Below are 1,319 nucleotides of genomic sequence, written 5' to 3' on the forward strand. Positions count from 1 at the left end.
ATATGGTTAAATATAAAAATATAATCTTATGAGTCTTAAAAAAACAAGTTGATCTCACATGAATCCATCTTTCTCTCTATATATATGTGTATATATATATATATATATATAAAGAGAGAGAGAGAGAGACAGAGAGAGAGATGTGAGTTATTATACAACTCTTTACATTTGTACAACCAATACAACTTAATCTCAACCGTCCATTTAATTTGATGAATATGTGATTTCATAAATTTTTTGATTATTTCCTAATATAAAGTATTGATCATAATTAATAAACTCTAATTATTTTCTATAAATATTCAAATCATAATAAATGAACTCTTATCATTTCTATAAATATCTCAATTGATTGAGTTGCATTGTTGTACAAATAGACATTGTTGCATTTGAAATATATCCTATATATATATCTGGAAAGGTTCATTTGCGAAGTTGTAAAAATTTGAGAAGGAACTGATCATAATCCTTCATTTGGTCAACATTTGCGGCTTTGACCGTGAAGCACCAGATGATTCCTCGCATGGATATGCGGAAGATAGAGAGTAGTTTCATAACTTTTACGAATAGCCGACAAACGGGTTCATACGAGAACCCATATGATACACATCTTAACTATATGTTCATATGTGAACCCTTAATTATTTCGCATGTGAACTATTTAACTGATTACTCTATGAACCAACAGGTTATATATGAATCAGTTAATTAGTTCATATGTGAATCACACAGGTTCATATATAAATCAGTTAATTGGTTCATATGTGAATCAGTTAATTAGTTCATATGTGAATTACACGAGTTTACATATGAATATATAATTCATATGTGAATCACATAAATCCATATATGAACACATTTGTCACCTATTTGTAACAGTTACGAAATTACTCTCTCTATTTTTTGCATAACTGTAATTTTTTATCAATCAAAACTTTAATTATTGACCATTTCTCAAAATAACCTTTGACTATATATATATATATATATATATATATATATATTTTTTTTTTTTTTGAGAAATGAGGACTAGTCAAAAGTTGTATTTTATCCAACTAATCTTTCAAAAAATATATTGTCTTTTAATATACCCACATCTATTGTTCATTCTATCATCTTCTCATAATTGTAAGATAGTAAAAATCACACCACCATATAAAAAATTTAATTACTTAAATCACTTCATATATCGATTTAATTAAGGAAAATTGTGTAAAAGGAGGGTTTGCCATATATATATATATAGGGGCCTATTCAAGGGAGAACTGAGTTGTTTGTGGTAACTGTGAGAACCAATATTAACCACAAATCAATAGATA

This window comes from Cynara cardunculus (genome assembly GCF_001531365.2).
Source record: "Cynara cardunculus var. scolymus isolate 2C chromosome LG 14, CcrdV1, whole genome shotgun sequence".
Taxonomy (NCBI): domain Eukaryota; kingdom Viridiplantae; phylum Streptophyta; class Magnoliopsida; order Asterales; family Asteraceae; genus Cynara; species Cynara cardunculus.